We start from the raw sequence: 10075 nt of genomic DNA, 5'->3' as shown, positions 1-10075 counted from the left end.
AGAGATCGCCTGGGACTTCAAGATGGCGACGAAGTCTGCACGTCCCCAACCAGCCAAGCCCACCACCCTCCCCTCTCTCTCTCTCTCTCTCTCTCTCTCTCTCTCTCTCTCTCTCTCTCTCTCTCTCTCTCTCTCTCTCTCTCTCTCTCTCTCTCTCTCTCTCTCTCTCTCTCTCGATGGGCTTGCAGTGCAACACTGCCACATGCTGGCTGTGCCACCGTGCATACCAGACACAGCTTTTCTGATACGAAGAGTGATCAAATATATCACAAATATTCATGAAAAAATATTCCACAGACAGTTGGACGGCAGCAAGTGTAGGACACGGGTGTTAAAGAAATGGTTATTGGCGGTAGAAAGACAAACTGCAATGTCTCTTGTGTGAGTGAAAAGCCTGAGTTGACATTTGAAAGCTGAGGGTCCAAACCTGGGGTGGCTTCGTTTATTTCCTGCTCATCCTTTTTTCCTGCTTGTAGGAAATACGCACATCACGCTATTTTGATGAGGAAATAAGAGATCAGCGTGGAATGTGGGAGGAAACCGGAGTATCCGGAGAAAACCCACGCAGGCCCGGGGAGAACATGCAAAGTCCACACAGGGAGGCGGGAACTGGAATCGAACCCAGTACCTCTGCACTGTGAAGTCGACGTGCTAACCACTGGACTACCGCGCCGCCAAGAGATAATTATTGAATTGAAAAAAACAATAAAGGAAAAGCACAGACCACAGAACTAAAATGGAACATTATTATAATAATTGCTTGCGGCGCTTCAGTGAAACTATTGTGCAAGTAAGTAATATCTTCTTGCTTGGCTCTCGACGAAGGCGGATGCTTTTGCTTTCTGTTTCTGTCCCGGGTTGAGTGAACGCTGGCGCGTTTTTGGCTCCCGCTGCTCAACCCGTATTGTTTTGTGAATTTTTTTGTTATTGTAAGAACGTCCTTGGGTGTCTTGAAAGGCACTTATCAATAAAATGTTCGTTCGTTCGTTCGTCTTCCGTACCGCTTGATCCTCACTAGGGTCGCGGGGGGTGCTGGAGCCCATCCCAGCCGTCTCCGGGCAGTAGGCGGGGGACACCCTGAATCGGTTGCCAGCCAATCGCAGGGCACACATAGACGAACAACCATCCACGCTCACACTCACACCCAGGGACAATTTAGAGTGTTCAATCAGCCTGCCATGCATATTTTTGGAATGTGGGAGGAAACCGGAGCACCCGGAGAAAACCCACGCAGGCCCGGGGAGAACATGCAAACTCCACACAGGGAGGCCGGAGCTGGAATCGAACCCCGTACCTCTGCACTGTGAAGCCGACGTGCTAACCACTGGACTACCGGGCCGCCCCTCAATAAAATGTATTACTATTATTATTATAAGTATCGTGAGGGCCAATTCAGTTCAAATATAATTAATGTTAAAATACATAGTTCAAATATTAATTGTAAACCACACAAAAGGTATTCAAGACATTCAGGGGTGTTTGTGTTTATTCTTATGCGCGCATGGCAGAGAGAGAGAGAAAGCGAGAGAGAGAGGGAGAGAGAAAGGGAGAGAGAAAGAGAGAGGGGGAGTACTTTTAATAATTAATCAGTAGATCAAAACTTTGGGAGACTGTATATGTGAGATTTAGCTGATATGATTTTGGATGTGGCAAATTGTGAATATGCTTCATCCTTGGAGATGTATCATCTAGACCAGGGGTGCCCATTAGGTAGTTCCTGATCTACCGGTAGATCTAAGACAGGTCCCAAGTAGATCAGAGGAGTGTCGAGAAGGAAAAAAAACAAACAACCATTTGTGTGTCTTTGTACATGTCATTAATATATTTTTCTGTTAATATACACTGAACACTAATCATATTATCAGTCTCATTTTCACTAAAAAATATTTTTAAAATTATTCCAAAAACATGCGTGGCAGGCTGATTGAACACTCTAAATTGTCCCTAGGTGTGAGTGTGAGCGTGGATGGTTGTTCGTCTATGTGTGCCCTGCGATTGGCTGGCAACCGATTCAGGGTGTCCCCCGCCTACTGCCCGGAGACAGCTGGGATAGGCTCCAGCACCCCCCGTGACCCTAGTGAGGATCAAGCGGTACGGAAGATGAATGAATGAATGAATAAAGGTAAATCTTAAATTTACGGTGGCGCGTGATTATGTCACCGGAAGCTGTTAGCGCTCAGCAGTTTGCAATTGCAGCTTGTGATCATCTTTTATCGTCATGATTCTCATTCAGAGTTTGCTTCGTGTACAATTCACCAAGGGCACGAGCAAAGAATAGGAATCTAGGAGGGCCCAGGGAAGCACTCTAAAATGGTACGTGTGAGCTACAATAGTTAACAGGCTGCAAAAGTGCGTTGCATGCCTCCGTTTCAGACCGTTTCTCATCATGGCGTGGACGTGCGTGTGTGTGTGTATATATTAAGGGTGTGGAAATTAATCGATATTAATCGATACATCGATGCGCACGTGCGCGATGCGAGTGAATCGGCTCATTCACTGGGTACGACGCGATTGACGGGTGAAATCGAGATTCATCGCGATGCATTGGTGGGTATCGATAAAATCCGATTCAAGCGGCGTTTTATTCGTGTTAAACGTCACCTATCTGCCCTTTCCTAGGCGCAATGAATGCACCATCATTGTTTTGCGTTTTGTGTTGAATACGGACGGTAGCCGTGCGTCACATAGAGTCCAGTACACAACTAGCGAAACACTATGGAAGTTCGCGCAAGCAGCAGCGAGGAAACTACTGTATTTAATGCTTCCGCAACATTCAGATCTTATGTTTGTAAATACTACGGCTTCGAAAAGAAAGACGGAAAGATTGATAAAAGCTCCGTAATTTGCAAAGAATGTCGCACTACGAAGCCATACAACGGCAGCGCCACAAATATGCAGACCACTTAAAACGATGGCACCACATCACCGACAAGTTTCCCGCCCCCTCCCCCGCCTCCCCGTCCAGTTCCTCGTTGGACACCGGAGAAACTCTTGGCAAACCAGGTCAGGATCAGAAAAAAATCGCCTCTTATTTTGGGGGTCCCCTTGCAGCTCACTGTGACCGCGCAAGGAAAAACTATATATGTCACGTTGTGTCCGAAGCGATAAAATGATCGCTTCGTGCACAACAAGATAATGAGGTGGATCCCCGAAATAGCAGACAAAGAAAAGATGTTCCGAGAACAAATGAATTTTAATACAAAACACAAAATACCCGTCCGGGAGCAACAAACAGAAAACGCTGGTCAAAATCAGGACCAGGAATAAAGGAAGTAAACAGAAAACGCTTGCGAGAAAATGGCAAGGAATATAGTTGGTAACAATAGGAATTGACAATAGTAGATTTAACGACGCGCAATCACAGTCACAAGGCTACACGGCAACGAATAGATTAGGGCAATAATCGAGAGAATTGGCACGGCGTTGAATACTCCGGCAGTAAGTCAACTGCTCGAGCACAAAGATAAAGCCTGTGTAATCAGTCCTTGATGGGTGACAGGTGTGTCGGCGGTAGGCAGGAAAAGCCGGCCCCCTGCTGGCAAACACGGGACGTGACAATATATGGATGACTCTTGGACATTTCATTTTGACACTCAGTGAGAGTGGTCTGTGTACGCTACAATACACACAACAGCTTTGAGGCTGTGACTGCCGCATTATTTCAATTGTATTTTTTTTCTGTCCTATGGAGATAGATATTTCACGTAAGACAAGTGAGTAGTCTGTTTGTGTTTACAATACAGCAACAGTTGTGAGTCTCAGGTCCCAAATTGTTTCCATTTTCTTTGCACAAAACCCAATTGTGAAAGGGCTTAAATAAGTTGTTTTACACGTTATACTGTTTATAAGGAATAAAGTGGTCTACATTTTGCAATACCATACTGAACTCCATCTTTTTTTAAACTTTTTTCTTTGTGTATTTGCATCATGTTTAATTGCACAATATCGCAACAAATTGCACTGTATCGTATCGGATCGCATTGATTTGAACTAAATGTGTATCGCGTCGTATCACATCGTGAAGACGGTGAAACGTATCGCATCGTGTCGCCAGAAAATTCCACGTATCGTTTAAGTATCGCATTGCTGGTAGTGCATCGAGATGTGTATCGAATCGTCCTCAGTGCTGAGATTCACATCCCTAGTATATATGTGTATGTGTGTGTGTGTGTGTGTGTGTGAGCGTGTGTGTGTGCGCGTGCGCATGCGCGCGCACCGGTAAGGGTAGATCCCGTAAGGTTAGTTGATCGAAAAGTAGATCTTCGATCCAAAAAGTTTGGGCACCCCTGTTCTAGACCAAATTATAAATTAAACAATATTTATGTTCGTTTTAAATTTCCAAAGTGTGTATGGCTCACATTGAATCTTTTATTAAACGGTTCAAATGCCTCTTTAGTTGCCGACATTAATGTGTGATGTTTTTCCAACTTTCCTTACAGTGATGTAACATGACAGTCTAAACCAGTGGTGTCAAACATACAGCCCGCGAGCCGTAACCGTAACCCGAGGAGGTTTGATCAGGCCCGCAGGATAATTCAAAACTGAAAAAATGTATGAAAGACACGGAATGAATATTTTTAAAAGGGTGCAATTCATTCATGGAGTATCCGCTAGGGGGCACACTTTTTTGATCAGAGGAGAAGTCAACATTATTTTGATCATAGAAGACAACGGCAGCCTCAGTCAGTCACTGAGACAGACCCAACACATAAGACGCTATCAAGGACGTGTGAAGACTTTATTCATTACACTTTTAATAGCACTCTCCTTAGTTTGTAAGGTGTAGGCAGGGATTAAATTTAGATTTTATATGCACATGTGTAAATGGTGTAAAAATACCTTTCTTTATAAATCTCGTTTAATCTTAAAGTAGATTACTATATTTTTCAATACCAATTACGTATAAAGTTGTGTGCCTTTGTACAATCAGTGGGATCAGTTGTAATGCATATATGTGAATGATAAAAGTAAAATGCACGTTTATCTAAGGAAATCTAAAGTGCCTCATGAAATGTTTTGTAAAAGATATGTTCATTTAATGTCATTAAAATTTTCCGAATGTTCTTGTGCTTCTTCAGACAAAAACAAAAGAAAAGACATATTATGTTGGTTATTTATACAAGTGTATGGTATAATTTGATGGTCCGGAAAATGAAAAATGATCACCCAAGCATTAAGAGATTTTAAGATGTTTTCTACTTCATGATGACACTCACTACAAAGCTGGTGTCACTTCACGAAATAATACAATACAATACAATACATGCTGATTTATATAGCGCTTTCACAACAGCGGCAGCTGTAACATGTAAATAAACATGTCGCCCATCAAATACAAAATAGACAACATGTCTTGCCACATTACACAATGCCAAACACATTACACAAATTGTATATGCATACACAAACTCAGTAAATGAGCCAGATTCCCATCACGCGTTGAATCCATGCCAAATGTTTTTTGAAGAATGAAATGTGTTGATTTAAAACACACAAGGATTTATTTATGATGAGAACCCGTCTAGAGAAATATGAAACAAAAACACTGACCAACAGAGGACACAGAATGGAAAGCCTGGCAGTTCCATGTTTCGTGTTCTGATATCTTAGATGTGAAAGGAAAACGAAAGGGAACTGCCACTCTCAATGGCAACAATTCGCTGAATCCGCCATCAATTATTCAAGGCCTGCCGCCAACTGCTCGGTGATCTTTTCCATTGTACGGGGACTCCAAAACCACACGACAAGGGAGGGCGAAAGCCAAGACCTGTGGACTGCAATAACATGTCAATGTGTAGATTGGAAGGAGCAAGTGATTTATGCGATGACAAGGGAAACGGTATTGTTTGCCAGCCCGCAAGTGAAACAAAAGCTGAACAATTGCTGGGTACTGTATCATTTAACCCAAGGTGCCCCAATAGGAAAGCAGCAATCAAAGTTCCGAGGCACCAAACCCAAAGAGTGAGCTACCACTTGCAGATTCCCCTTCCGGCATTCGCCGTATCGAATGTCAACACTGGTGTAAAGAAGATCTGCACTAATGGGAGAAGCGAGAAATTGCCATTGACAAACTCATCAGGGGAGAGCACGAACGCAGCCCCCCACTGCCAGAAATTTCGCAGTTGAGATTTCCCCAATTGGGGAATTTGCAGGTGTCAGCACAACCACAGTGCAATGGCTAAGCCTCACCCTGGGTGACCCACCTACTTGATCATGGCATCGCCCCTGCCAGGTAAGTATGAGTTGGACCCGTCACCAGGCCAGGGTCTTTAGCACACGCACCGTCTTCGGTCACGGGCACATCTGCTGAGACACGTGCGAGCAGTCCAGGGGTATGGTCGTTTTGGAATTGTCATTGCGGTTCGGCTTTTATCGATCAGATCGAAGTAAAAATGTTTAAAATCAACCACAGTGGCTCGCATGTTACTTTGGACCGAAATGAAAAAGAAGGACATTCCTTTTCGCTGTAATTATCATTCGTTTGAATTAGCTTTATACACGTTCCATGTCGCTTCATTGAGTTGGCGTTTTGGGGAAGGGCTTTCCTGTTTCTATTTTGTGAACAAGAAACGGGGGCGGCGGGATTCTTCGGTTTTAGGTAGGTCCAACGTCTTCGTTGACAAAAATGACCATGGGGAACACACATCAACACAAACTCGCTGGACGAGGCAATTTCCGCAGCTGCCTCGCCAAGCTGATCGTCTCCGTGGAGACGGCCTCGGGCGTACCAGTCTCGGGCTCGGGAAGCAAGAGTAAGGCGCCGGTAGGAACGCGAGCGTCCGAGCCAGTTTTTCGTCCACGCGACAGTCCAGATGAGAGTTGTTTTGGGAATTGGCCGTCAACGATTTCAGACAGCCTTTGGCCTCTGACTCTCAATGGCATCAATTCCCTGAATCCGCCTTCACTTTTCCAAGGCCTGCCGCCACCTGCTCGGCGCTCATTCCCATTGTGAGGGGACTCCAAAACCCCACCGCAAAGGAAGCGGAAACCTTTAGAAGAGGGATTTTTAAGTCATGTACCCGTTTCCCTGGACAGCAAGGATGCCAGGCATTTTTCTTGGCCGAGAGTTTCTGCCCCTTCAAAACACATCGCGCTTTTCAGACTGCAGGAAGGACGGGTGAACTTCCTCCAGGTGTTGGCAGCGAGCATGGATCAAGGGCCTTTCCCGGACGCCACTGAAATATTTAACTTCAACCGAGAGGGAAATGCACTGTTCCTGGATGTACTGAAATACCAGGTCAATGCGTGGAGTGGAAGGAGCAAGCACCTATTCCATCTCCCGACTTCAAAAATCAATTTAATATATGGTCCCAAGATAAGGGACGTACCAAATATTAAACTGATAAGAACAGATACTACACTTGATCTTAGCCAAAAGGCCGAGAAGCGATAAGGGCAAAGCGGCACAGGGGATGACTTCATTGCTGACAGCGCGGGCTACAGTGACGGTGACAAACGTCATATAGCCACAGCGAAAACGATGACTTGCCAAACAACTCCACACATTTATGCAATCGCTGGGGCAACGGTTTTGTTTGCCAGCCCGCAAATGAAACAAAAGCTGAGCAATTGCTAGGTACAGTATCATTTAACCCAAGGTGCCCCAATAGGACAGCGGCAATCAATGTTCCGAGGCACCGAACCCAAAGAGTGAACTACCACTTGGAGTTTCCCATTCCGGCTTTCGCCGGATCCAATGTCAACACTGGTGTAGAGAAGATCTGCACAAATGGGAGAAGTGAGAAATTGCCATTGACAAACTCATCAGGGGAGAGCGCGAACGCAGTCGCCCACTGCCAGAAATTTTGCAGTCGAGATTCCCCCATTTGGGGAATTCGCAAGGGTCAGGCACAACAGCAGTGCAATGGCTGAGCCTCACCCTGGGTGACCCACCTACTTGATCATGGCATAGCCCCTGCCAGGTAAGTATGAGTTGGACCCGTCACCAGGCCAGGGTCTTTAGCACACGCACCGTCTTCGGTCACGGGCGCATCTGCTGAGACACGTGCGAGCAGTCCAGGGGTATGGTCGTTTTGGAATTGTCATTGCGTTTCGGCTTTTATCGATCAGATCGAAGTAAAAATGTTTAAAATCAACCACAGTGGCTCGCATGTTACTTTGGACCGAAATGAAAAAGAAGGACATTCCTTTTCGCTGTAATTATCATTCGTTTGAATTAGCTTTATACACGTTCCATGTCGCTTCATTGAGTTGGCGTTTTGGGGAAGGGCTTTCCTGTTTCTATTTTGTGAACAAGAAACGGGGGCGGCGGGGTTCTTCGGGTTTAGGTAGGTCCAACGTCTTCGTTGACAAAAATGACCATGGGGAACACACATCAACACAAACTCGCTGGACGAGGCAATTTCCGCAGCTGCCTCGCCAAGCTGATCGTCTCCGTGGAGACGGCCTCGGGCGTACCAGTCTCGGGCTCGGAAAGCAAGAGTAAGGCGCCGGTAGGAACGCGAGCGTCCGAGCCAGTTTTTCGTCCACGCGACAGTCCAGATGACAGTTGTTTTGGGAATTGGCCGTCAACGATTTCAGACAGCCTTTGGCCTCTGACTCTCAATGGCATCAATTCCCTGAATCCGCCTTCACTTTTCCAAGGCCTGCCGCCACCTGCTCGGCGCTCATTCCCATTGTGAGGGGACTCCAAAACCCCACCGCAAAGGAAGCGGAAACCTTTAGAAGACGGATTTTTAAGTCATGTACCTGTTTCCCTGGACAGCAAGGATGCCAGGCATTTTTCTTGGCCGAGAGTTTCTGCCCCTTCAAAACACATCGCGCTTTTCAGACTGCAGGAAGGACGGGTGAACTTCCTACAGGTGTTGGCAGCGAGCATGGATCAAGGGCCTTTCCCGGACACCACTGAAATACTTAACTTCAACCGAGAGGGAAATGCACCGTTCCTGGATGTACTGAAATACCAGGTCAATGCGTGGAGTGGAAGGAGCAAGCATCTATTCGATCTCCCAACTTCAAAAATAAATTTAATATATGGTCCCCAGATAAGGGACGTATCAGATACTACACTTGATCTTAGCCAAAAGGCCGAGAAGCGATAAGGGAAAAGCGGCACAGGGGATGACTTCATTGCTGACAGCGCGGGCTACAGTGACGGTGACAAACGTCATATAGCCACAGTGAAAACGATGACTTGCCAAACAACTCCACACGTGAACTAGTAGGCGTTTTGCGGCTTACATGTCAACTAGTAAGCCTCAAAATGATCTGACTAGTGAGCTAGTGAGCGTTTTGTGGCTTACATGTTCACTAGTAAGCGTCAAAATGACCTTACTAGTGAACTAGTGAGCGTTTTGTGCCTTACATGTTTTCTAGTAAGCCTCAAAATGACCTTACTAGTGAACTAGTGAGCGTTTTATGGCTTACATGTTCACTAGTAAGCGTCAAAAAAATCTTACTAGTAAACTAGTGGGCGTTTTGTGGCTTACATCTTCACTAGTAAGCCTCAAAATGAACTTACTAGTGAACTAGTGGGCATTTTGTGGCTTACATGTCAACTAGTAAGCCTCAAAATGATCTTACTAGTGAACTAGTAGGCACATTTATAGCCTTACATGTTCACTAGTAAGTGTCAAAATGATCTTACTAGTGAACTAGTACTAGTACAAAGCCTCCGCAACATCTGGTCATCGAAAGCCATCACTACGACCACCAAGCTACGCCTCTATATGTCAGTGGTTATCCCAACAGCGATTTACGCCTGTGAGACATGGATGAAGACAGCCAACATAACCAACAAGTTAGATGTCTTCCATCGGCGTTGCCTGAGATCCATCCTGAGGATCTCATGGAGAGACCACGTCGCCAACGAGGAGGTGATGAAGAAGGCAGGAGTGGCTGAACTGTCAGACATTGTCTCTGAAAGGAGAAGGAAAATGATCGGCCACGTACTCCGACTGCCAAGAGAGGGACCGGCAAGTGTGGCCATGGACTGGATGCCAGAGGGTAGAAAGAGGAAGAGAGGTAGGCCAAAGAAGACGTGGAGACAGACTGCCAAAGAAGACCTCAGTGAGATGGGTGTCAGCTGGCATGGACCAAGAATGGTCGCCAGTGA

General features: G+C 45.8%; 3 non-coding genes and 1 pseudogene across 3 annotated transcripts; all 4 read right to left on the bottom strand.

The window, feature by feature from the left end:
- Nucleotides 1-6076: 6076 nt before the first annotated feature.
- LOC127590493 (U1 spliceosomal RNA) lies at nt 6077-6240 on the bottom strand. The gene has a single exon (XR_007959628.1). It is a non-coding gene; the product is annotated as a U1 spliceosomal RNA (small nuclear RNA).
- Nucleotides 6241-7200: 960 nt separating this feature from the next.
- On the bottom strand, nt 7201-7391 carry LOC127590522 (U2 spliceosomal RNA). The gene has a single exon (XR_007959654.1). It is a non-coding gene; the product is annotated as a U2 spliceosomal RNA (small nuclear RNA).
- Nucleotides 7392-7765: 374 nt separating this feature from the next.
- LOC127590494 (U1 spliceosomal RNA) lies at nt 7766-7930 on the bottom strand. Its single transcript, XR_007959629.1, has one exon. It is a non-coding gene; the product is annotated as a U1 spliceosomal RNA (small nuclear RNA).
- A 960-nt stretch (nt 7931-8890) lies between these two features.
- Nucleotides 8891-9060, bottom strand: LOC127590556 (uncharacterized; annotated as a pseudogene).
- Between the last annotated feature and the right edge of the window lie 1015 nt (nt 9061-10075).

Source organism: Hippocampus zosterae, chromosome 17 (genome assembly GCF_025434085.1).
Source record: "Hippocampus zosterae strain Florida chromosome 17, ASM2543408v3, whole genome shotgun sequence".
Taxonomy (NCBI): domain Eukaryota; kingdom Metazoa; phylum Chordata; class Actinopteri; order Syngnathiformes; family Syngnathidae; genus Hippocampus; species Hippocampus zosterae.
The sequence above is the reverse complement of the archived record's forward strand: the minus strand, read 5'-3'. Positions and strand labels throughout refer to the sequence as shown.